This window comes from Tupaia chinensis, unplaced genomic scaffold (assembly GCF_000334495.1).
Source record: "Tupaia chinensis unplaced genomic scaffold, TupChi_1.0 Scaffold139757_1, whole genome shotgun sequence".
Lineage (NCBI taxonomy): Eukaryota > Metazoa > Chordata > Mammalia > Scandentia > Tupaiidae > Tupaia > Tupaia belangeri.
The window spans coordinates 1,532,670-1,559,890 of NW_006199637.1; the positions used below are offsets into that span (position 1 = coordinate 1,532,670).

The 27,221-nt window shown below is 38.9% G+C and overlaps 1 protein-coding gene and 1 pseudogene across 6 annotated transcripts in view; both read right to left on the bottom strand.

Annotated features, from left to right (window-relative positions):
• BABAM2 (BRISC and BRCA1 A complex member 2) overlaps positions 1–27,221 on the bottom strand; it is a 444,577-nt gene that overhangs the window by 392,716 nt on the left and 24,640 nt on the right. The gene's annotated exons all lie outside the window — the stretch shown is intronic.
• LOC106736402 (developmental pluripotency-associated protein 4-like) lies at positions 23,866–25,581 on the bottom strand (annotated as a pseudogene).

Genomic DNA, 27,221 nt, shown 5'->3' on the forward strand with positions numbered 1-27,221 from the left:
TCTCTCTCTCTCTCTCTCTCTCTCTCTCTCTCTGTTTCTCTCTGGCAAGTGCATGTGCCCTATAACAAAACTTAAAAAAAAAAAAAAGTATAATTTCATGACAATAATGACCCTACAAACATGTAATGCTTTAAAAAGGTGAAAACCACAATCAAGTGTATTTTGGCAGACTAGGGATCAAACTGTCTAGGACTAATCTGATTCTGGTTTGTCTGAATAACTCAGTGCTTTTTCAGTGTGAAGATGTTTTATTTCTGAATGCTTACTTACATTTGCTGTTGAGATACTTTAAATCATTTTATGCTCTAAAGTGATTCAGGACTGGGAAAGTGTTTTTGTACCCTGCCACTTCACCCTCCTCCCTGACCACCTGAACAGCTACTTGTACTTTTACAAACCTTGGGGTGTTAAAGTGTCTCTCTGAGTGAGTCAATCACTGACATTTTTCACTTATATTTACTGAGCCTTGTTCTAGTGTTGAGAACAGAGAGTAAGTAAGACAGTTGAGATCCGAAGTCTCATGGAACTTAAATTCTCAGGAAAAATGAACAAAAGACAAATAAAGAAAGGTGGTTGAACATTGCTAAATGCAATGAAGAAAATAAAACTAGAGCTACCTTACAACTAAAGACCAGGGAGGACCTCTGGAGGAGGTGAAATCTCAAACCTGAACATCATGCAGAAGCCAAGCATGCACAGTTCTGGGAAAGAGCAATCCAAGCAGAGGAAACAGCTGGTGCAAAGGCGTGAACGCAGGAACAAGCTGGATATATCTGGGGAAGAAATTTTGCTGTATGTGGGCAATGCGGCTGGAACAGAGTGAATAAGGGGGAGAGCTGCAGAAGATTAGGACAAGGGATAAGCAAGGGACAGATCACACAGGGCCTTGTAGGCGGTGGCAATTAATTCCGTTTTTGTGCTAAGCACAATGGAAGGTTTTAAGCAGAAGTGTTATATTATCTGTTTCTGTTTTCAAAAGAGCACTCTACCTACTGTATAGCAAGAGACTCCAAGAAATAAAATTAAAAAAACGTAAACCAGAAAGGAAACCATTTCAGGCAAGAAACAAAGATTACGTAGACTAAAGTGGCAGCAGTGGGGATGGAGACAAATATATGGATTTACTAAACAGGGAGGCCTAGGAGAGGGGCAAGTTTAGGGAGAGAGGAAATCAACACCATCAAGTCTGAAATGACAGGTAAGTCTTCGATGGAAACAGAGCCAAGTTCATGGGTGGGTTAGCCAACCACAGGGCCACTAACACATTATAGAAAAGAGAAAATGTTACCAATGCTCACCTTAGAAGAGTAGTGAATGATGTTGGAGGACCACTTACTTTGGGGAGTTGGGAAGAGAAGAATAATACTGAAGGCCAACTCAAGACAAACTGGACAACCTCCAGTTAGCTGAAGGGCCTTCAGTTTGGCTAAAATAAATGTACAAATCTAGGACTAAGAGCCACACTGTTCAGGCCACAGAGGAAAACTATCATTGGCAGGTCTTCCTCCTAAGCAGCACTTGGCTTCTCAATGAAATGCTGAACAAACTATTGGACTGTTTGAGAAGTAGGATTCAGATTTTTCACAATTTTCTTCTGATGGCCTTTCACACTCTTCGATTTTTATAATGAACAGGAACTCTTGTACAATTAAAAAATGTTTAGAGCTAAATACACCCTCTTTATGTTTGACTAAGGAAACCTGGTTATGATGGCCTGATTTATCTTTTCCTTCCAAATACTTCACTCCTTTCAGAACGTATATACAATGTGGGGTGATTACTGAATAGCATTCAAGCAAAGTATATGAAAGTCTTTTGTGATATTGTGATATCACAGAACTTCACATTTCTAACATCATCCCTCATAGTTTCTTCAGGTCAGATGGGGAATGGTGTGGTTGGGCAATACTGGAAGGCTTAAGGTCGCCCATGATGCTGCACTCAGAAATCAGGAACAGATAACTAATGTAGCTGGGAAATGCATTCTTCTAGAAAGCCACTTTATTACGCAGTATGGAAAGCTACTGAGAAAAAAGTTACTGGCTTCATTAAAATTATATTTGTCTAATGGGAACTTGCCCTCATACATAGTTAGATTCATAGTTTAAAAACCAATATTCCAAACTGGGTAATGTCTAATAAAAATTTTATTCTTAAATGATTTTTAAATTGCTAACAGTTAAAATGCCATTTCAAGCCCAGCCTCAGTGCTAGGGTACTGCTGCATGATGCTGGAGGCCATGAGAAGGCTCAGCAGTAAAACATGATACTCTCTGCAAGGCAGTCTCACATGGGGTAGGTTCCTGGTTCACATCTGGAGACTTCCTGGTGAATACACTGGGCACATGCTTCCCCATGATCTGGGCCATGATCTGGGCTAGCTAAAGTCTGAGGTTAGATCATGTCAGTAAGACCTGTTGTGGGTAGCCTCTCTCTCTCTCCCTCTCTCTCTCAAAACAAAAAATTGAAAAAAAAAAACTGATAAGAGAAGGCAGATGAATTGCTTTGAGGAAGATTTTGTACATCATTCTTCAGAGAACTGTGACTATCTGCTTGATAGCATATGATATTTCCAATACGCCAAGTATATATTCTCTATATCTCTAAAGCTTAAAAACTATTTCTAAACCCTACTAGAAAATGATGAATTCTTAGCATAGGATTCAAAATGCCATTACCAAAATAAATGACTCAGCCCAGAATGTTTTAAAAATTACAAAATTAAAATATTCAAGAAAATGTGCTTGCCAGTTCACATGGCGTCAACTGTTATTCCCAGCTTCTATGCCCTATCTGCATTTACAAATGATACATTTCAATTCCACCTTAGAGTAGGGAGTATTTTTAAATGTTGGTAGGTGTTCCTATAACAAAAATGTGGTTTAGGTTTAGCCAATGTGGTGCAGTAACACAAGTATCTTATAAGGCTGGAAGTCATATAGCTGACCATGGGTTTGGATTCCCAGGTCAGCCAGAAAACACACCAGACATATACTTGGATACCCAGGATCCTGAGAAACTGGAGGACTAGGGAAAAAAACAACACAACAAGACCCTGTCAAGGATGCTTCTCTCTTTCTTTCTCTTTCTCCCTTTCTTGTGAAATGTCTTTCTTCTGTTGGGTCATTGGAAAAGTCATGACACATTTTTGCACAGAAAATCATTAAAAAATATGTCATGATTTCTGATGACCCAATATTATAATTAATTAAACACACATTTATTGGGGAGTCATAATGAAATGATTTAGGATGTGCTATAGTCTGTTTATGTCCCTCCAAAATACATATGTTGAAATCTAATCCCCAAGAAGTTCGTATTAAGAGGTGGAGCGTTTAGAAGCTGAATAAGTCATTGGTCCTTATAAAAAATGCCTGAGGAGCTTCTGTCATGTGAGGACACACAGGAGGCATGTCTACGAGGAAAAGGCCCTCAACAGAAACAGAATCTGCTGGAGGCATGATCTTGGACTTCCCAGCCTCCAGAATCGTGAGCATTAAATTCGTTGTTTATAAACTGCCCAGTCCAAGGTATTTTGTTTATAGCAGCCCAAAAAAGAGTTACAAAAGGAGTCTCTATTCTTTTTTTAATGATAACATACACATGAGAGAAAATGAGAGAAAAATACCCTAGACAGGATCTTGTCATACTATGATTCCTCTTCCCTTGCCTTCAAGTTCCTCAGGAGCCTGGATACTTGCACATGTGCCCAGAATGTCTTCAGGCTGACCTAGGGATCTCTGCACCCATGGTCAGCCATAAAGGCTTCCAGCCTTACAAGGCACTTGCATTACCACCACTGCACATCAGCTAAGCTAAGGAATCTACTCTCCCAAACCCTGTACTGCAATCCCTGAACTGTAATCAGAAAACAAAAAACTCAAACTGTGAAAGTCAAACAAGACACAATTTAAATAACAATCCAAGACAACAATAGATACAAGTCACAAAGCAATTAACATGATTAATTGCCAAATTAGTAGTTAAACAAAAATAAACACAATAGGAGTTGAGAGAGCAAAGAAACCATGTTTAGCTGGGGGGGGTATTCAAAGAAGATTCACTAGAATACAACTAGCCTCTAATAGAACAAAGTGATCTGGTCAAGGAAGGGAGAGGAGAAATATTTACCTACAGTTGTCCTTAATTAGGAGCAAAACTAGAAGACAGATACTCTGCTAGAATGAAAGCTCTAAAAAGAAGTAAAATGCATTAAATGCTAGATCCTTTAACAGCATACCTGATGGCACACAGGAGGCCTTTGATAACTATTTCATAAATAGTGCAGGTGAGCAAGATGGAACTGGAGAGGACAAGCATGTTCCAAGGTCATATCAAAGTCAAACAAATTATATAAATATCCCAGGCTAATTGCTATTCCAGCTATAGGAATGCTGATGATTCTTATTCACATTAGTAAATGTAATAAGAAATCCCCAAGGACAAGACCAACTTTTATATTATTTTTATAAATTTAATGTATAATGTAATTTTATAAAAAGTAATTTTTATACTAAACACCTAAACACTGTTAATTTTTTCATTTCATTTCTGTAACCTTATTTGGCATCATCTTCAGCCCTTGACCCAAAACATGTCCTAAATGGATATTTGCCTAGTCTCTGAACTTTGGAGACTTACCATTTGTATACTATTCATTTGAATCCCATCTAAATTCCTGCTCCATACAGGAAAAGACTGAAGAACAATTTATCTCAGCATGCTCCAGCAGCTCAGATTCCCAAGAGAATAAATTAGCAGAACTTTTATCTCTTTCCCCTATTAACCTTTTTTTAAAGATTTTTGGCATAGGGCGCAAACTATCTCACCAGAGAGATAGTGAAAAGGAAATTGAGAAATAATCCCTCTGAGAGCACGACCATGCCACAATCCTTCCTCCTCCGTTTTCCTCCTGGGATTATGGGTGTACACACACATGCCTGGTGTGATTTTCAAGCTGCCAAGTCTGGGATTTGAACTGCAATTGGCCATGTAAGAGTCTAGCACCTTAACCACCAAGCCACCTGCTGACCCCTCCTTATTGATTTTTATGCTACATTGTGTTTGTATCTCCACAATGCCTCATATTTACTAGAGTGCTCTTCTTACAAAAAATAAATTTGAGAGAACACAGACAATATAAAGACAGAGTCGAAAAAGAGCAGCTGGAAAGCCAGTGGAGACGGGGGAATGGAGAGGCAGCAAAAAGGAAAATAAATCAGAAAAGTGGGAAAAGGGGCCAGCAGATGGCATAATGGCTACATTGCTGGACTCTCACATAGTCGATAACAGTTCGAGTCCTGGACCTGGCAGCTTAAATCTCATGTCAGGCACATGTGCATGCATGCCCAAAATCCCAAGGGATCATAGGAGAAGGGACAGTGGGATGGCCATCCCACCAGGTAGCAATTTCTCATTTTCTGTCTCTCGGATTAAGTTGGCCATTTTCTTAGTTTTTGAACTCTTGTTTCTGTGTGTCTGTATTTAATTTTTCTGGTATAGCACTACCTTCAGTGCTTCTACTTCTTGGAGACCTGGTCTAGCGTTGGTAAATTCTTTCAGATTTTGCTTATTTGAGAATGTTCTTGTCTTTTCTTCCCATATGAATGATAATCATGCTGTATCTACAGTATCCTTGGCTGAAATTGCTTTTCCCTTAACACTTTGCCTTGCTCGCATTGTTTCCAATGAGAGGTCTGCTGTTAGCCTGATGAGATACCCTTTGTAGATAACTTGACATTTCTCTCTTGCCAATCTTAGTATCTTGTCTTTGTCTGTGGTTTTGGTCAATCTGGCTATAATGTGTCTTGGAGAAGATGTTCTTGGGTTAATTCTATTTGGGGTCCTTTGCATTTCTTGGGACTGGATCTTTTAATGCCTCTCTAGGTTTGAAAAGTTTTCTTCCAGGATTTCATGAAATAGATTATCAATGCCCTTGTGAGTCTCTTTGCCTTCTGAGATACCAATTATCTGGATGTTTGGACGTTTGATGGTATCTAGTATTTTTCGTATATTATTCTACAGATTCTGATGTGTCATTAAAGGATTCTCTTTCCTCTTAGTGAAAATTACTTTCTTAAGATGAAAGGAAAATGTCTTTTAAGTCTTTGAATTCTTACATTTGAATGATTATGAAAAGACTTAGTATCTGCTATATGAGACAACCTGGAACTTAAGCTAATAGGGTAAGTATGCCATCTATGTAGTTTTAGTTGCTAGGTTGTTTCAGAGGGTTTTTTCTTAGTCTACTATTTCAGAGTCTCCTATTTCATACCACAATTTTTAAAGCCTTGTGCAAGTTAACTAATCTTAGTCTCCCTCGGTTTCCTCATCTATAAAAAGAGAGTTATTAGGAGGCTCCACTGAGCTGGCACAGAATATTTAGAACAGTGTCTACCATACAGTGAGTACTTACTACTATGACTATTCAAGAGTACAAACTGCAAAACTAAAAAATGAGAAGAGTCAGGGCCGGCACGTGCCATGGTTAAAGGCACTGGATTTCCATGTGGCCAACTGTGGTTCAAGTCCTATACCTGGAGGCTTGTTTTCTCACTTTTCATTCTCTCTCTCTCTCTCTCTCTGGTCAAATTAAAAATAATAATAATAATAACAGATGGAATTTTTTTAAATAAATATTTTTTAAATGAGAAGACTCTATCTCAAATACTGTTTTCATTAAAACAATTTCACTTGGGCAGTAGTTTTCAGAATTAAAAAACTTTACTCACTTCCTTCACTGTGCTTGACCCCTTTCTTCATTAAATTCTCAGAGGGAGTCTAATCTCTAAAAGATTGAATCATAATAGCAAAACAATTTCCCATTGGCTTAAAGCAAATCTAATGGAGCCCATAATGATCCCCTTGTTACACAGCAAGAGATCCACAGGGGAACAAAGAAAAGAGTACCAATATGGGACATCAGGGCTGGCTCAGTAATATGCTGCTCAAAATATGCTGGATCCCACATGACAACCACAGTTCCAATCCCTGGCCCAGTCCTTGAAACACACTGGGCATGTGGGCAGGAGTGCCCAAGATCTGACAGGCTGGAGGAATGAAGGAAGGGAATCACAGTGTAACCAGACCCTGTGAAGGTCCCACCTTTTTCTGTCTCTGTCTTTATCTCGTTCTCTCTCTCTCTCATACTTACTCTATCATGAATAAAGGAAAAGTAAGATAAAACATCTAAGTGGTTGGCAGAGTAAGAATAAACTATAAAGAGCTGTAAAACTAAGAGAAAGCATCTTAGTCTGGACCAGAGGCTTTCAGACTTTTTTGGCACTTAGACACTTTTATATTGCCAGTTTATATTACTATCAGCATGAATACAGTCAAGAACCATGCAATTGGGACCAACTGTTAGTGTAATGGCTATGTCGCTGGACTCCCATGTAGTTGACCGTGGTTTGCGTCCCAGACCCGGTGGCTTAAATTCACGCCGGGCGCGTGTGCGAGCGTGCCCAAGATCCCGAGAGGAGAATGGAGGAGAAGGGATTGCGGCGTGGCCATCCCCCCGGGGGGTGATTTCACGCTTTCTGTCTCTCTGTCTCTCTCTGGCTGGCTGGCGAGCGCACGCACCCTATAGTGAAAACCTCTCAAAAAAAGAAAGAAAGAAAGAAAGAAAGAAAGAAAGAAAGAAAGGAAGGAAGGAAGGAAGGAAGGAAGGAAGGAAGGAAGGAAGGAAGGAAGGAAGGGAAAGAAACATGCAATACCATTTTGGTCAACAACAGGTTACATATATGATAAAAATTCCATAGTGAGGACACAGGACACATCCTATCGCCTAGTGTGTGGTGGCTATATCATCTAGATTTGTGGAAGTACTCTCTATGATGCTTGCACCACAAAATCTCATAATGCATTTCTCAGAATATACCTCTGTCTTTAAGCAGCACATGACTGTCTATGTACTGAGTAATATGTACGTATACACATATTTGCATGTATATGTGTGTGCATATGTATTTATAAATTGAAACAAAAATATTATGTGATAATATTCAGCTTATTAAATGAAATGTGTTGATATTTTTATTCAACTTCATTTTTTTAAATGTAAATCAAGATCCCTAAAATGATCTCCAAACACACCAATGGGTCATAAGCTAACAATGATTTACAACCCACAGCTCTGCCCAATACAACTTGACTATAGCTTCCAAGAAAAAGAAGATAATAGTACTATTCTCCACACTGGTCAAAACCACTCCTTGGACACTTCATTCCGCTCTAGGTATCACACTTTAAGAAGCAGAGACTAATTGGATCACATCCAAAAGAAACCAACAAGATAATGAGAGGACATAAACCACACAACACAATGAAAGGTACATATTAGCTTACAGAAGAGAAAGACATAAAACATGACAGCTATCTTCATTCATTTGAAGTGTTGCCACATGAAGGATCAGTTAAGCTTGTTTCATAATATATTATGACAAGAGGTGGAAGTGGCAGGGAAAAGAGTTGAGGTCAACACAGGAAAGCACTGTCTAATAGTATCAGTTGCACTGGGGTTCAAGGAGCTTCCCTGTGGTTAGAAATACTTAGGCACAATCTACACAGTCGCACAGCAGAGAAAACTTAGAAGGCTTTCTTATGTCACATAGTGGTCAGAATGTATGACTTAAATCTTGAAATTCTATAATTCCAGAGTAGATTAAGGCAATATTATACTTTAACAAGTATAACAAAAATTTTCTGAAGCCTATTCAAGCCTTTTCACTTTTCTAGTAAATCATTTTCATGAAGTTTTATGGAAGTATCAGTTAGTGACTGATTGGAAATTATTTCAAACTCAGGCAAGCTGGTGGTATGGGGGTTAAGGTAGCTGGAATACCCATGGAAGACTACATGGTTCAACTCCCAGACTCCGAAGCTTGAGAAACATGCCAAGTCCATGTATATGGATACTCAAAATCCCAAGAAGAGAGTGAAGGAGAAGGGACTGTGGCATAGCCATTCCCCTGGAGAGTGCTTTCTCTCTCTCTCTCTCTCTCTCTCTCTCTCTATCTCTCTTTGGTGAGCACACATATCCTGTAACACATTAGTTTTTAAATTACTTAAAAATCTAGTGTTTCATCAAAGATACTTTGAGGAGTAATTATCTTAAGATTCTTTAGGAGGGGGACCAGCAGTTAGCATAATGGCTATGTCGCTGGATTCCCATGTAGTCGACCGCGGTTCACCTCCCGGACCCGGTGGCTTAAAACTCACGCCGGACGCATGTGCATGCGTGCCCAAGATCCCAAGATGAGAATGGAGGAGAAGGGATTACAGCATGGCCATCCCCCTCGGAGGATAATTCCTCACTTTCTATCTCTCTGTCTCTGTCTGTCTGGCGAGTGCACATGCCCTATAGCAAAAACCTGTCCAAAAAAAAAGATTCTTTAGGAGGTCCTTAGATATAAAAATAAATACCTTTATATCAATGTGTCTCAGTCTCTCTATTCATCTCGGTTCTCATCACAGTTAAAAAACACTATTAATGTATTTCTTTCCAGGTATTCTTTTGGTATCTCTACTAAGTTGACAGCAATATCAACATAGTTCCATGTGCAAAATTCATCATTGGATTCTCTGACTATGCAGAATCTGTAACACTATTTCATTTTCATCCAGCCGGAACTCCATCGATACTCTTGACCCAGTTTAGAGGTGTCACTCAATCTTCCAACATGACTGCTGCAACAAACTTAAATAACTACATGTATTTAATTCTGCCCCAGCTCCAACAATGAAATTGTATTCCCACCCCATAAATTTCCAACATGACTCTGGCTGTTATTCATCATTTTTTAGAAGTTCTAATGGTAATTGGGACCAGCAGATGGTGTACTGGTTATGTCACTAGACTCCCACATGGCTGACTGTGATTCAAGTTCCAGACCCAGTGGTTTGAAACTCAACGCTGGGTGCATGTGTGTGCATGTTCAAGATCCCAGAAGGGATAACCTGTTGTATCCTGAACTCATGAATTCTCTTCAATTTTGTCAACCTACTTATACTATAATCCGTTTTGATTTATACATTCTTTTAATTTCTTATATAAAGTGTATAAAGATGGATATAATAAATATAAAAAACGCCAATGACAATTTCAAATGGTATTTTATTACACAAAAATATGAATACTATTCTAAGAAAATAAACACAGAGTGCTATGCTGCAAGAAATTATTCCACAATGCCAATAATTACATCATACTTTTAGTTAAGATTTGCAACATCATTCAAGCTTCCAACTCTTCAATAACTTAAATAGTGGGAAAAAAAATAAGTCTTGAGAACCGAGGTCAAAAAGTGAATCAGCGACAGGCTACATGTATTTAATTTTGCCCCAGCTCCAACAATGAAATTGTATTCCCATCCCATAATCTTTAATTTGTAGACATCTACAAACTCGTGTCAAATTATCTATTGCTCTGGGATCTAGCCCATTTATGGTAAGCTATCGCCTAAAAAAATTTGCTATTTTAGAGAGCATTTTTTTCTGAATCACTTCTAACATGGAGCTATTCTTGATCTTTAAGTTTTACTCTCAACACATTTCTTTCTTTTTTTTTCGGGGGGAGAGGTTTTTCACTATAGCGCGCATACACTCGCCAGACAGACAGAGACATAGAGATAGAAAGCGAGAAATCACCCCCGAGGGGGATGGCCACACTGCAATCCCTTCTCCTCCATTCTCGTCTCGGGATCTTGGGCATGCACGCACACGCGCCCGGCGTGAGTTTTAAGCCACCGGGTCCGGGACGTGAACCGCGGTTGACTACGTGGGAGTCCAACGACATAGCCATTACGCTAACTGCTGGTTCCCTCAACAAATTTCTTTCTGAATTCTATCCAGTAACTGGTTTTTTTTTAAGTGTTCATATCCAAAGATGTTTCACAAATGTAGATGACCATTAACTGATTCCTATATTTTTCCGTCTAACACTTTCCTTTAAAAACAAACAAACAAACAAAAAACAGTAACAGTTTAGTAGAGAAGACCTGGGATCTAATCCAGGCCTCCACCACTCATTAGCTAGTAACCCTGAATGAGTTCTGTAACCTTTCTAACTCTGACATCCCTCATATATTTAAAAAAAAAAAAAAAGAAAGAAAAGAAAAAAAATTAAGAAGCTGATTATAAAAACTGTGCTTATGGATTTACTAAGGGTAATGGTAATCTATGGAAAAGAGTTTTATACTATCCACAAATGCTAAATTCATTATTGCTTGTTCATTTATTTATAGAAAAAAATACACATAATAGACATTAAAGCTATTTAGAGTTTCGAATCCACTGTTGACCCTGGTCAATATTCATTATCCAATTCACAGTAAAATCTATTTTATATTCTTTTCAAAAATGCTACTCAAAGTTTTATCATTTCTATAATATAAATTAAATATTCATGGACAGACCTGATGATAAACCTACTGTTCAGAAGAGAAGAAAGAAATAATAAGGAGGCCTTCCTTAGCATTTCATTCCTCTCCAGTCCATTTCTTCTATCTCTATCCCAAAGTCTGTCTTTTCTCCTAATAGCAACACAAATATTCCCTTCTATTGTCTTTGAGGTCTTACAGTTGAAACTGGTTTGAAGCTATATTTGCATTTTTTTCTTTTTTTATTACACTTTTTTTCACTGTAAACAATTCTAATACAGAAATAAAAGTACCAATTACCCCTTCAGTGTTCATACAATTTTCCTCTCCCATGTTAACTACTGTATCAAGATTATAAAATATCCTTCCAAATCATCTTCTGTACATATAAGTACACAAATATATCAATATATCAACATATACAAAAGATTATTTTCTAACATAAATACAATTATGTCATACCTGTTATTCTATAAACTGACATCTATCTACTGATTCAGTCTTAATAAATACGACTCTAGCTCGGGACACTGGAAGCCCAGACCGTTCATATGGCCAAGTGGAGGGATCATTCCATTCATAGCAGGTGCTTAAACTTTTGACAAGTATGTAACTGAGTGCCTACTCTGTGCCTGCTACAAGGTGTCCAGTGTTAAAACATGGTGTTTGCCCTCATGGAGCTAAAAGTCTAGTGTAAGACATGGCATTAAGTAAATAATCAGCTATAAACATTAATTTTGAATAAGTGCTAAAACAGAATGCTGCTGGTGGTACAGAGGCAACACAATACTCTGCAACGCTGAACCCCCATGGGAAGGGGGTCCCAGGTTTGTGTCCCCAGGCTTCCTATACATGTCAGGCACACACTGTACCTGTGATACAGGCTGACTAAGGCTATGGGTAGATCGCAGGATGATCACCCTGTTGGGGGTGACTGTCTCTCTCTCTCTCTCTCTCTCTCTCTTTTCTTCTCTCTCTGTCTCTGCCTTTGTCTCTCTCTTGCTCATGGAAGAAATAACTAACAGTTTTTTTTAAAAATTAGATATTAAAGAAAACAGCCAGGAGAACCCTCTGAAACTTTCTAAAAGTTACTTTCACGCTAAATCTGAAACACTGTAGAAATTAGGTATTGATAATTGGAGGGAGAAAGCTCCAGAAAAAGGAAGAAGGTGAGCAAAAGCAGACTTAAGGCCTTTCAGGACTAGAGAGGTCAGTTAAGCTGTATCAACACTAGATGAGGCTGAATAGAGAAAGAAGAGCGAATCACATAGGGATTCATTAAGTATTTGAGAGTTATTTCAAACAGAAAGGGAAGCTATTCTAAACATATGACAGGAATTGATTTTTTAAGTTAGATTTATTAAAATAATATAAATGGGAAACAGCAGATGGCCTAACAGTTATGTCACTGGACTCCCACATAGTCAACTGTGGTTCAAGTCCAGGACCCATTAGCTTAAACTCACACTAGATGTGTGTGCATGCATGCCCACTATTGCAAGAGGAGAATGGAGAAAGGATTGTCGCATGGCCATCCTCCTGGGGGGTCATTTCTCACTTTCTGTTTCTCTGACTGTCTGTGTCTCTCTGGTGAGCGCACATGTCCAATAACAAAAAAAAAAAAGAAAAAAAACTCTCTCTCTATAAGAATAATAATGTAAATGGCTACTGGGTAGAAAATAGATAAGAGAATGTTAGAACAGTTATGAAGAGGATAGCCAGGACTAGTTTCAATAAGAGATGATAATGCTGATAGTACAGATGGAGGAAAATGGGCCAAATGGAGGACAAAGAGCTTCTAAGAGAAGCTGATAGGGCTTGGAGATTTCCATTTCAAAAAGTAATATACCTTCAAGTCCACCCTCAAGACTGAGACAGAGTTTCAGTATCTCACTTTATTAGGAGCCATTGTCATTGCCTCTGTCTTTCTTCACACTTTCTTCTCTGTATCTCTATATTCTTTTCCTTTCTCCGGATTTCATCTTCCACGATGCTGTCCTTCTGTTCCGCTCTATCTTCCCCTATCTAACCCTACTCTCCTTTCCTTCCTCACTTAGATACAACAGGCAACTGAAAGAATTTTTAAATATTCTATTTAATGATTAGTTCTTAACTTAAAATCCAGAGGGTTCAGACATGTATACACAGATGGGCCAAAAAAACATGTACTAGAATGTTCACAGCGGTACTAGGCATGAAAGACTAAAACCAGAAATTACGCAAATCCCCTTCAACAGCAAGACAGATACACTGTGGTAAGTCAGACAACAGAATACTCCTTATTCTGCAATAAAATGAATGATCTTTAACTATGTATACAGTTATATAGAATATCGCAAACACAATGCTAAACAAAAGCAACCACACACAAAATGCCGTTTTGTAAATATAAATTCTATTTATATTACACTTTAAAAAAAAAAAAAAGGCAAACTAACTTATGTTGCTTGAAGTCAGGATGGTAGTGATCCTTTTGCAGGAGGAAGGGCTAGTGACCAGATAAAAACACACAGAGGATATGGGAAGTACTGGTAATGTTCTGGCTTTTGGGGTGCTGGTTACACAAGTCTATTCTGTTTGTGAAAATCACTGAGTTGTATACTTATGATCAAGTGCCTTTTCTAAATATGTACTATAACTCAAGAGATGCTTTTTTTCTGTTTTTCTCATAGGGGATGCGTTCTTGCCACAGGGAGACAGGAGGCAGGGAGTGAATAAGCACTCCTCAGAGGAGATGGCCATGCCACAATTCCTTCTTCCCTATTTTCTCAGGATTTCGAGCCCACATGCACACATGCTCAGTGTGTTTTCCAAGTCACTGGGTCCAGGACTCGAACCCATGCAGTCAACCAAGTAGAATCTAGCCACCTTAATAACCATGCCACCTGGCTGACGATCCATAATAAGTTTTTAAAAATCAGTTAGTTTAAACCTTTAATGTCTGTGAAGGGGTTAGCAATAACTAACACTTTTTTGTTTCCCTAATGCCCTCTCACTAGTTTTTTCACCCTGGGAGAAAACTGTGATATAGCCCTGAACTTGGAACCATGAAATCAACATTCAGCCTTATTAAAGTTCTACTATGTACCAGGTTCTATGCAAGATATTGGAATACAGCTGTCAGGCCTGATGAGGGCCCTGCCTTCTACTCAGGAAGACAGACAACAAACATACAATAAACAAAAGCTTGACATTGGAAGTAGGACAGATTCTGCAAGAGAGAGTAACAGGGAAGACCAGCTTCGGATGGGCTAACTTAGCTAGGCAACCCTGAACAAGTCACTTAACATACTTGAGTCTGTTATCTCATCTGCCTTAAGAGATTATTATAAGGATTACAAGCAATAATGTCTTTTGAAGCACTTATATTACAATTATAATATTACTAATGATAACAGCTATTATTATATTATCATCTTTATAGCCAAATATAAAGCTGTTTGAATTAACCAATATCACAGTGTGGTCTATGCACTACCACCATAATCACAATTATGAATAGTACTTTATGGGTCACTAATTCTCAATGAAAAGACTCCTACTCTGGGAGAAACCAGTGCATCAGTAAATGGTTCTCCTCTCTCTTAAAAGGAAATGGTAGTGATACAAAAGTCTGGTTTAATTTTAGCATGGCCTTCTTCAGGTTTTAAACAGAAAAAAAGCACAGAAAGTACCAAGAGAGGGTCAGCTTAGAAAAGTGATTTTAGAGATCAAATCAATATTTATTAAGAAGAATGTATATTAAGTACCTTGGACTTTGTCAAAGTGAAAATTTTGTGCCTCAAAAGACATAACTGACAGAGTAAAGGGAAACCTATGGATTGGGAGAAGATATTTATAAATCATTTTTTTATCTGGTAAGGGATTAATATAATATCACTTTATAAAGAAATTCTGTAACTCAATAACAACAATTAAAATAAAACTCAATTAAAAAATGGGCAAAGAACTTAAATAAACATTTCTCCAAAGAAGATATACAAATGCCCAATAAGCACATGGAAAGATGCTCAGCATCATTGTCACTAGGGAAATGCAAACCAAAACCACGATGAGGCACAACTTCACACTCATTAATATGGATAATAAAAAAAATTATTAAATAAATACATACATACATACATACATACCAGAAAGTAGTATGTGTTGGTAAAAGTGAAACTGTGGAAAAATAAAACTCTTGTGCATTGCTGGTAGAAGTGTAAAATGACACAGCCAAAGTAGAAAATGGGAATTTCTAAAGATTTAACACATGGACCAGCTGATGGTGTGGTGGTTAGGGCAGCTGGATCCCACATGGTACAGTTAAAGTCCTGGACACACCAGCTTGAAAACCACATCAGGCATGTGCACATATGTACCCAAAATCCCAAGGGGAGGGAGAAATAGAGGAGAAGGGACTGTACCAGGGCCATCCCCCACAGGAGATGCTTTTCACATCCCTCCCCCACTTCTCTTTCTCTGATGAGCATACACACCCTCTGGCAAAAAAAAAAAAAAAAAAAGAATTCATACACAGGGCCAGCAGTTGGTATAATGGTAAAGGTGCTGGATTCCCACATGGCTAACCACGGTTCAAGTCTTAGACCCAGCAGCTTAAAAAATCACAACAAATAAATAGATAAATAAATAAATGTGTTTAAAAAAAAAGAAAGAGAACTCACACATGACCTGACAATTCCATTTCTAAATATATATGCAAAAGAACAGGCGCTCAAACAACTATTTGTACACCCACATTAAGAGCAGTTTTATTCACAGTAGCCAAAATATAAAACTAATCTAAGTCTCCATCATCAGTGAACACAGATGAACCTTGAAGACATGCTAAGTGAAGTCAGTCACAGTAAGGACAAATACTATACAATTCTCTTCATACAGAGGTACTTAGAGTAGTTAGGTTCATAAAAACAGAAAGTAGAATGGTGGTTGGCAGCAGCTGGGGGAAAAGAGAATGGGAAATAATTGTTTAATGGATACAGAGTTACAGTTTTACAAGATGAAAGAAGTTTTGGAAATGTATAATATCTCCAAATGCCACATCTGTGAATGTACTTAATGCCAAACTATCTACCTAAATATGATTAAAATGATGAACTTTTGGGCCAGCCAGTGGTGTGGTGGTTAAGGTAGCTGAGTCCCATATGGCCAACTGCTCAGTTCAAATCCCAGATCCAGACACTGGAAAACATGCCAGGTGCATGTACATGCATATCTAAAATCCCAAGAGAAGAATGGAGAAGGGATCGAGGTGTGGCCATCCCTTTTAAGGGCTGTTTTCTCTCTTTCTTTCTCTTCTGTGAGCACACACACCTTATACCAAAATATTTTTAAAAAACTCAATCCAACCAGAAATAAAATGATGAATTTTATGTTATACATATTTCAACATTTTTTTTTAACGTGCTAAGCCCAGGACCACCAGATAATGTAACGGTTACCATGCTAGACTCCAGCATAGTAGACCACAGTTCAAGTACCAGACCCAACGGCTTAAAACTCACGCCAGACACATGCACATACAAAGGCAAATCTCAAAAAGAGAATGAAGAAGGATGGATTGTGGAGTGGCCATACCCGCAGGGGGGGGGGGGGGGGCTCGTCTTCTCTCTCTGTCTCTCTCTGGTGAGCACACGCACCCTATAGCAAAAATCTCTAAAAATAAATAAATAAATAAATAAATATAATGCGCTAAGCTCAAAATTGAACCTACATATTAATAACTTCCTGAACCACAAAAGAGTAAAAGTAACATTTTTTAAATAAAAAAAAAAATCTTAGGAGTCTGAAGATAAAAACAATCATTCTGAGAGCATTATATTACTTAAAAGTAGAACATCAAAATGTTCTCCAAAATTTCCACTGAATTCAAGATTTGTTATCAATAATTTGGCAAGAGCAAAGGTTGAGATAAAAACCCTTTCAGGAAACAAAAAAGATATATTTTTTGAAAAGTCAAGAGAAGCAAGGTCAGAGGGATAAACTTCACTTTCATAACATGCCATCAGAAAGATAACCAAATTAGTCAGGAAATGTGGCCCTGAGAGGGAAGATTACAAAATTATTTCTCAAGCAACACAGCACCAAAAAGGAAGATCATTCAAGCAAAATGGAAGCTAGAAAGGAGGCTGTTCTGTTTCTATGTGAGCATAAGAACTCTTTAATATCTAAGTGACAATATAAGAATAATTAATTCAGAGCCCCAAAACAAATTTATGTGCATATTAACATGTACTAAAAGACTCTATTTTCTAAACTCCAGAACTCTGCAAATTTGTCATCCTAATGAAACAAAAACTAGTTGAAAAAATATTATCTTAAAGTGGTAGAAAATAGAGGGGACAAAAGACAAGAGTAGGAGTGACTTTTTTGTTCCTTTGAACAATATGAAGTAGAGTAGGAATACACTCCGTATCTTCAACACGCTTTCTGTTATGCATTAGACTAGCTACTTCCCTTCGCCTCTTCTCTAGCCCAACCTCCAAACCAAATGACATTACCCTGAAATGACATCACTGAAAGCATGAAAAACCCAAGATTCACAACCACCTAAGATTCCAGCCCCAGACAAAATATGAAATAAAAGCCCATATGTGACAGAACTTTGAAATGTTAAAAGCCGCATAAACTGTTTAAAATTATTTATACTCCTATATTACATACTAATAATGAGAAGAAGATTAGAGAGGCAGCTTCCCAGGGTAAAGACATAAGGGAAGAAAAGAGTATGGGCTGGGACTGAGGAGCAGGAGAAACCTATGTTTCTTGTGGTTAAAAAGCTCAAAGACGGACCAGCAGATGGCGTAAAGGTGGCATCGCTGGACTCACACATACTCGACAGCAGTTCGAGTCCCGGACACAGCAGCTAAAAAAACTCACACCAGACACGTGTGTATACATGCCCAAAATCCCAAGAAAGAATGGAGGAGTAGGGATTGCAATGTGGCCATCTCCTCCTGGGGGAGGGCGGTGATTTCTCACTTTCTGTCTCTCTCTTCTCTCCAGCAAGAGCACATGCCCTATGGCAAGGATATTTCTTTTAAAAAAAAAAAAGAATAACTTCTGAAAGACAAGCTATTCTCAGCAAAACCACTCAAAATACCAAAACCATGAGTTCACTGAGTTTCCAGATACTCTGCTATCTACATAAGCACCTTGAGCTCCAGGCAAAATTCAGCCTTGTGACATCTATGACCCCACCCACTGCCCACACTAGCAGAGCTCAGAGGCTCACCATTTCCCTTTGTCCTCAGACAGAACTCCCTAGACTAGTCTATATTATCTTACAAGGACTCGGTAGACCTAAGAACTTGTGCATGTATCTGAGCAAGACAACCAGTATTCAATCTCTAATAATAGTCAAAAACTGTTAGATTTTTATCTGCCAAAAAAGTTGGTATCTCCATGCATGCATTTATTCTCTAATCATATCAAATATTCTAAATTATATTCATTGTAGGCTCTAATTAGCCTGCCTCCATGAATCTCCAAAAACCAATGAACAAGAATAGAAAGTTATCCCAGAACAAACATCTCTAGATTTCCTGTCCATTTCTGCTCTGACTTCTCTGACTTTTGTTATAGATGGGTGAGCTCCTGTTTTTGCTCTGATTGTCTAGATCTTATGCTAATAGACAGCTCCTGTTATATTACTTTCATAGACACACTCATGCTTTATAGAATCCCTGATTACTTTTTTTTTAGTTTATTTATTCACTTCTTCCATGAGAGAGAGAGAGAAAGACAAAGAGACAGCCCTCCACCAACAAGGTCCCCATGCCACAATCCACCCACAGCCTCAGCCAGTCCAGATCACAGGCATATGCACAGCCAACATAACATATACAGGGAGGCCTTCCAATATTGGTCCAGCGTCACAAAGTGTTGCACTATTTTTGAGCCATCAGCTGGTCCCCATGGAGTTGGAAATAAATGTAAGAATTTAGCATATAAGGTGATTCTAAAATGATAATGTGACTCTACCAACTCTACCAACTACCTAACAATAACAATAATATAGTAAAATAATGATATGTATAAGAATAAATATAACATGTTATATATAATAGTATATAATAATAATAATAATATCTACCATAATTGAGCACTATAATCAAGCATTATTTTAAGTACTTTATATGAGTTATCTCACTTCAATCTTAAAACTATTCAATAAGGACATTAATATCATCTCCATTTAGAGCAAACTGAAGCACTGAAAGATGACGTACCTTATTACAGGTCCTTAAGCTATTAAGTGGTAAAACTGGGATTCAAACTCAAACCTTATGGGCTGAAAATTCACTACATTGTATTACCACCTAATACGTCTATAGACAGTTCACCGTGTTCTAGCCCCTGAACAACTTGACATTCAGCTTGTGTTTACCCTGGCCCTCCACCAAATCTTGCTTTAGCTCTTCTGATATGGCCTTATTTTCTCCTTCCTCCAAACTCATCTTAAAGTATTCTGATAAATGGTAACTGAACTATTGAATTATTAAATTTCCAATATATCATCTGATTCTATTTCAGTCTAACTTGATTATGTTAACTGTATTAGCTTTCATACATACTAACAAGCAACTTAGAGTTTCCACACAATAGCCACCAAAGAATAAAACACCCAGTAAAAACACTAACAGAATATGTGCAGGAACAAAAATGGAGAAAATATGAACTTTTATTTACACTAACAGTGGATGTGAAAAAGAGAGACTAGGCTCCTGAAGGGGCATAATCAATGATATAAAGCAAGTAAACTCAGTATTGTGAAACTACAACCCACAGGCCAGTCACTTGTTTTTGTAAAGTTCGGTTGGAACACAGCCACAATCATTCAGTTGTGCATTGACACAAATCACATGCTACCATGACGGAGCTGAGAAACTGCAGCACAGACAAAAGGCTAGCATGTCTAGGACATTTAATATCCAACCCTTTACGTGAAAGTTTGCTGACCCCTGTTGTAAAGATGTCCATTTTCTGGGAACCAGCAGAGAGAAAGACAAAGAGACAGCTCTCCACCAACAAGGTCCCCATGCCACAATCCACCCACAGCCTCAGCCAGTCCAGATCACAGGCATATGCACAGCCAACATAACATATACAGGGAGGCCTTCCAATATTGGTCCAGCGTCACAAAGTGTTGCACTATTTTTGAGCCATCAGCTGGTCCCCATGGAGTTGGAAATAAATGTAAGAATTTAGCATATAAGGTGATTCTAAAATGATAATGTGACTCTACCAACTCTACCAACTACCTAACAATAACAATAATATAGTAAAATAATGATATGTATAAGAATAAATATAACATGTTATATATAATAGTATATAATAATAATAATAATATCTACCATAATTGAGCACTATAATCAAGCATTATTTTAAGTACTTTATATGAGTTATCTCACTTCAATCTTAAAACTATTCAATAAGGACATTAATATCATCTCCATTTAGAGCAAACTGAAGCACTGAAAGATGACGTACCTTATTACAGGTCCTTAAGCTATTAAGTGGTAAAACTGGGATTCAAACTCAAACCTTATGGGCTGAAAATTCACTACATTGTATTACCACCTAATACGTCTATAGACAGTTCACCGTGTTCTAGCCCCTGAACAACTTGACATTCAGCTTGTGTTTACCCTGGCCCTCCACCAAATCTTGCTTTAGCTCTTCTGATATGGCCTTATTTTCTCCTTCCTCCAAACTCATCTTAAAGTATTCTGATAAATGGTAACTGAACTATTGAATTATTAAATTTCCAATATATCATCTGATTCTATTTCAGTCTAACTTGATTATGTTAACTGTATTAGCTTTCATACATACTAACAAGCAACTTAGAGTTTCCACACAATAGCCACCAAAGAATAAAACACCCAGTAAAAACACTAACAGAATATGTGCAGGAACAAAAATGGAGAAAATATGAACTTTTATTTACACTAACAGTGGATGTGAAAAAGAGAGACTAGGCTCCTGAAGGGGCATAATCAATGATATAAAGCAAGTAAACTCAGTATTGTGAAACTACAACCCACAGGCCAGTCACTTGTTTTTGTAAAGTTCGGTTGGAACACAGCCACAATCATTCAGTTGTGCATTGACACAAATCACATGCTACCATGACGGAGCTGAGAAACTGCAGCACAGACAAAAGGCTAGCATGTCTAGGACATTTAATATCCAACCCTTTACGTGAAAGTTTGCTGACCCCTGTTGTAAAGATGTCCATTTTCTGGGAACCAGCAGTTAGCGTAATGGCTATGTCGCTGGACTCCCACGTAGTCGACCGCGGTTCACGTCCCGGACCCAGTGGCTTAAAACTCACGCCGGGCATGTGTGCGTGCGTGCCCAAGATCCCGAGAGGAGAATGGAGGAGAAGGGATTGCGGCGTGACCATCCCCTCTGGGGGGTGATTTCTCGCTTTCTGTCTCTATGTCTCTCTCTCTGTCTGTCTGGCGAGCGCACGCGCCTTATAGCGAAAACCTCTCCAAAAAAAAAAAAAAAGATGTCCATTTTCTCTGGATAAATATATGGGGTTTTTTGGTTTGTTTGGTTTTTTTAGCAATGTTTTTTTGCTATAAGGCATGTGCATTTGCCAGAGAGATGGAAAGCAAGAAATTACCCCCAGGGGGATGGCCACTCCACAATCCCCCCTCTCCTCGGGATCTTGGGCATGCACACACACACTCCTGGTGTGTTTTTTTGGTTTTTTGGGGGGTTTTTTGGAGAGGTTTTTGCCATAGGGCGCGTGCACTCGCCAGATAGACAGACAGAGAAAGAGAGACAGCAAGCAAGAAATCACCCCCCAGGAGGGATGGCCACGCCACATCCTTTCACCTCCATTCTCCTCTCGGGATCTTGGGCACTCATGCACACGCGCCCGGCGTGAGTTTCAAGCCACCGGATCTGGGACGTGAACTGCGGTTGACTACATGGGAGTTCAGCGACATAGTCATTACGCTAACTGCTGGTCCCCTGGTGTGAGTTTTAAGCCACCAGGTCCAGGATTCAAAATGGGGCAGACTACACGGGAGTCCAGTGAAATAACCATTAAACCATCTGATGGCCCATATACAGGTTTTGATCTAATGCAAAACTCCCAGGAGGTGAGGAATATTCAAACATATCATAAAACTGTAACACTTGAAATATTGTGTAACACAGCCCAAGACAAGTATGCTGAAAAGAAAGTTGGAAATTAATATAAGAATTTATTGGGTTTTCAGAACCAGCAGTTGGAGTAATGGCTATGTCACTGGACTCCCATGTAGTCAACCGCAGTTCAAGTCCCAGACCCTATGGCTTAAACTCACGCCAGGCATGTGTGCTTGCGTGCCCAAGATCCCAAGAGAAGAATGGAGGAGAAGGGACTGCGGCGTGGCCATTCTTCCGAGGGGTGATTTCTCGCTTTTTATCTCTCTGTCTCTCTCTGTCTTTCTGGTGAGCGCATGCACCTTATAGCAAAAACTTCTCCCCAAAAAAAGAACTTTTTAGGTTGTCAAGAGAGTCATGACGTGTTTTCCTATCTAAAAATGTGTCATAACTATGCTGACAACCCATCAGCATATAAGATGGCTTTTCAAAATAGTGCATAAGGATTTATTTTATAAATGCTTCTGGGACAGCTAGATGATTATTTAGAAAAATAGTAAAATCTCATTCCTAATTGTATTATAAACCAAAATAAATCCCTGAGCCATTATTTCAAGAGTGAAACTCTCAGAAGAAAATAAAGATGGTATCAAAGTAGAAAAGTCATTAGTTATGTAAATTATTAAAGGAGTCTATGAAGGAAGTATATTTGACCACACAAAAAGCAAAGGTATTCAGGTTAGCTGGTGGCATGATGGTTAAGGCACTGGATCTCACACACATAGCCAGCTGCACAGTTTGAGTCCCAGATTCGGTGGCCTGAAAATACATCAGGCATAAGTGCATGCCCAAAATCCCAAGAGGAGATTAGAGCAAAAGGACTGTGGCATGGCCATCCCCCTGGGTGGTGCTTTCTCATTCTCTCTCTCTCTCTCTCTGATGAGCACACACACCCTATAGCAAAGTTAAATTAATTAATTAATTAATTAATTTTGGGGCAGCAGAGGGTGTAATAGATAAGACATCAGACTCACACACATAGTCCACTGTGGTTCGAGTCCCAGACTCAGCAGCTCGAAACTCATGCCAGTCACATGTATGTGTGTGCCCCAAATCCCAACAGTAGAATCCAGGAGAAGGGATGTGGCGTGACCATCCCCCAAGGGGATGATTTCTCACTTTCTCTCTGTCTCTCTCTATGTCTCTGGTGAGTGCACACATGCTATAGCAAAAAATCTCTCTCAAATAATTTTTTTTTTGGTTTAAAGTATTTACATTTATTAAATCTACAATCAGAATGGAACATCTCCTAAGGCATCAGTATCCTGAGGAGGAAAAATCAAACACAAAGCAAATGACTTTCCTGTCCCATCTCCCCCACAGCACTGCTAAGGAAGTTCCCACTTCACAGAGCTGCAGAAGTCCTTTCTAGTTCTGAAGGGTAGACATTTGGTAGTAAGAACAACTTTTTCATCTTAATAATGAAATGGATGGCCCTTTGTTAAAGTCTTTTCCATTTTCCAAGTCTCTGTACTCCAGCCTGGGAAGCAGCAGGCACTGTCAGGGGTCCAAGGGGTCCATCTGCATCCCACCAGTCGGTATGGCCTCTGAGCAGAAAGAAGCTTGGCCAGTGTGGAGGACCAGAGTTCAGCTGTCTGGGTCACTGTGGAGTTGACCATTCAACTTTTCTAACATGAATTACAACCACAGATGTGCCCTTTTGTTGGTATTCTACTCCCACTGGAGACTTTTCATTAAGACCTTGTTCCTTTGTACACATTTCGCGCACAACATATTGTCCTCCAGGTATGGGGGTGGGAAACTGCAGGCCGGAAGTAGAAAGAGGGCACACACTCTCCCTTTTTGCTTCTCAGGAACCCAGGCTTGTCCAGCATGAAACTGCAGGTGAACCCAACCACCTGTGTTTGCAGGGAGACTTCTCCCATGGACCACACACCACCTGACGCCAAAGGCCTCTTGTGGGGATTCCACGGCCTCTGTTACTGCTGACTCCATTTTCCCAGTCACAGATGCAATTCTGGCCCATGAGGTCAGCACAGCCTCTGAGGCAGAGGTTGTCACCTCAATTATATTAACTCCCTCAAGGAGAGCTACAGACTCTTCAGGGTTAGAAAAAGCCTCTGCAGGTGGAGGAGCCACTCCAGGAGGATTAGTCCTTTCAGAACACATCCCTTCCTGAGAACTTTCTGCTGATGCTTTCCCTCTGCCCATCTTCAATTTTCTTTGTAATGAGGACTCAATCGTACCCTCTTTTGCTGTGGTAGGAATATCCTTTTGATTTGGATAAGCATAGGCACACAGTCTCCTATATGCATTTAATTTCTGGCCTTTGAAGCTGATCTTTAATTGTTGGCACCAAGCCCACAAGATGTCTCGGTGAAGCCGGTTGACTAGTGGCAGTTTAGAGGGCAATGAGGGAACTGGTATCTTTTTCTGAGGCTGTAGGCTGTCATTGCTTTGTGCCTTCTCCTTTGGACAGGAAGCTTTGTCATACTTCGCAGATCTTTTCCGTTTTTTCCCCTTTGCTGAGGTTGCCAATAACCTGTAGATGTGCTTGGGTGACTAGAAGCCCACTGTTGCTCTTTAGTTTCAGACAGTCGTTCACACTTAGAATTCCCATACTCTTCCCTTGACTTCTCTGTGGCTTTTCACTCCTTGCCTCTTGCATGCTCCATACTCTGAAAGTAGATCGGGCTGACAAAGGAAAACCTCTTCTACTTCCCAACTGGCCCGTGGCCCTCGATTCTCAAATAAACAATTTTTTTAAAAAAGTAAAAGTATTTGGCATATCAAATATAAATACAAGCCAGGCACAGTGGCTACAGTTCTAGTTATACAAGAGACTAAGGCAAGAAGATTGCAAGATCATGGTTAGTGTGAACAACATGGGGAGACCATATCTGAAAAATTATGGAGTGGTGGCATGTGCTCATCGACCAGCTACTGGAGAGACTCAGGCAGGAGGATCACAACATCAAGACCCTGCCTGACAAAAAAAAATTTTTTTTAAGAATTAGTTTATTTAACTTTATTTATTTATTTATTTATTTAAATTTGACCAAAGAAGGACAGAGTAAGAGAGAGGGAAAGTGAGAAAGCAAGCTGTCGGCTTCAGAACTCAAACTGCAGTCCAGCCACGAAGCTGTCCAGTGCCCCCAATCGCCACACCACCTGCCAGTTCCCCGAATTTTTTTTTAATTAAAACAATTAAATAAATAAATATAAAAAGAGATTCTTTCTAATCCCATGTTACTGCATATAGGATATAAATTGATTGTCTATCAATAGGAGCTGATTATAGTATATTCATACACTGGAATATTACATAGGCATTGAAATAGAGGCAGCAGCTCTATACATACTATTGTGGAATAAGCTCCAAAATATACAGTGAAAATGAATATGGGGCCTGTAGATGGCATGGTGGTTATGTCACTGGATTCCCATGTAGTTGGCCACAGAATCCCAGAACCCAGTAGCTTAAAACTCATGCTGGGGGCGTGTGCGTGTATTCACAAAAATCCTGAGAGGAGATAGAGGAGAACAGACTGCAGTATTGTCTTCCCCCCCAGGATGATTTCTCACTTTCTGTCTCTCTGTCTTCTGGTAAGCCCACAATGCCCTATAATGAAAATCTCTCTTAATAAAAAAAAAGTATACACATACACACACACACACACACACACACACACGCTTTACAGCGATCATCTACTGTTACATAACAAACCACCCTAGAACTTAGTGGTTTAAGAAAACTTATTATTTGTTGGCTGGTCAGTTCTGCGGCCTCCACTTTGCTCACTCAGGTAGCTAACTAACTTCAGCTAACAGACTGGCTGAGGTGCTGAGATGCACAGGTCATTCTCTCTCAAGAGGACTAGACCAGGAAACCCTTGAGAATGTGATCATGGTATTCCATGAGAGCAAAATAGAACTGCAAGGCCTCTTAAAACCTCTATTCAGAAGTCACACAACATCATTTTCATTACCTACTGCTAAAATCAAATAACAAAGCAAGTCCAGATTACAGGGGTGAGGAAATAGACTCAATCTCTTAATGAAAGGAATGGCAACGTAACATTCAAAGAAGAGTGAATAAAGGGAAGCATGATTTATCAAGGGCCATTATTATAACAACCTACCAAAGCTACTGCCTAGGTATATATATATTTTTAAAGGAGGGCTTACCTATTACAAATAATACTTCTAGAAGGAAATGAAAGAAACTGGTAACAGTAGTTGTCTCCAGAGAGGAAATTTACGGAAAGACTTATTGTCTACCTATCACTCTTTTCTATCTAGTTTTAATATGCTTTACGTGAATTACTCCTTCAAAAATAAAAAATATTTAAGAGCTTTTACATGTTGAATAAATTAATTTAATCGAAAGACATTGAAAACCTGGGAGGAAAAATCCACTATACATTATGACAAAGGGTTCATATTCAAAACACAGAGTTTTACAAATCAGTAAGAAAAACCCAAATACCCCACCAGAAAAATGAACAAATGGCATGAATGTGCACATGCAAAGGAAAATAAAAGAGCAATTAAATGTTCTTTCCATCTATTGAATTAGCAAGTAATCTCACAAAATTCATAATACTGATATTATCAAGACTGTAGAGGAATTGGCATCTTCATATACTGCTGGAGGAGTGTAAACTGATAACACTTGTGGAGAGAAATACATGTACATTGATACATTCTTAC